We start from the raw sequence: 307 nt of genomic DNA, 5'->3' as shown, positions 1-307 counted from the left end.
AGGATGGGGCCCGCTGCCTGCCAGGCCTGAGCACCCGCCCGCTCGCTGCATGTGTGGGGAGCGGGGGCACAGAACCCACATGCTCGGTGCATGCCAGGAGGGGGTGATGGCAGAGCACGTACGCACTCAGTGCATGTGTGGGGAGCAGCAGCAGAGCACCCGCCCCCTCGGTGCATGTGTGGGGTAGCAATGGCAGAGCACCCCTACGCTCAGTGCATGGGTGGGGAGCAATGGCAGAGCACCCCCACACTCAGTGCATGCATGGAGGGCAGCAGCAGAGCACCCACATGCTCAGCGCATGGGGGGG

The sequence above is a fragment of the Egretta garzetta genome, unplaced genomic scaffold (assembly GCF_000687185.1).
Source record: "Egretta garzetta isolate BGI_Z169 unplaced genomic scaffold, ASM68718v1 scaffold69, whole genome shotgun sequence".
Taxonomy (NCBI): domain Eukaryota; kingdom Metazoa; phylum Chordata; class Aves; order Pelecaniformes; family Ardeidae; genus Egretta; species Egretta garzetta.
The sequence above is the reverse complement of the archived record's forward strand: the minus strand, read 5'-3'. Positions refer to the sequence as shown.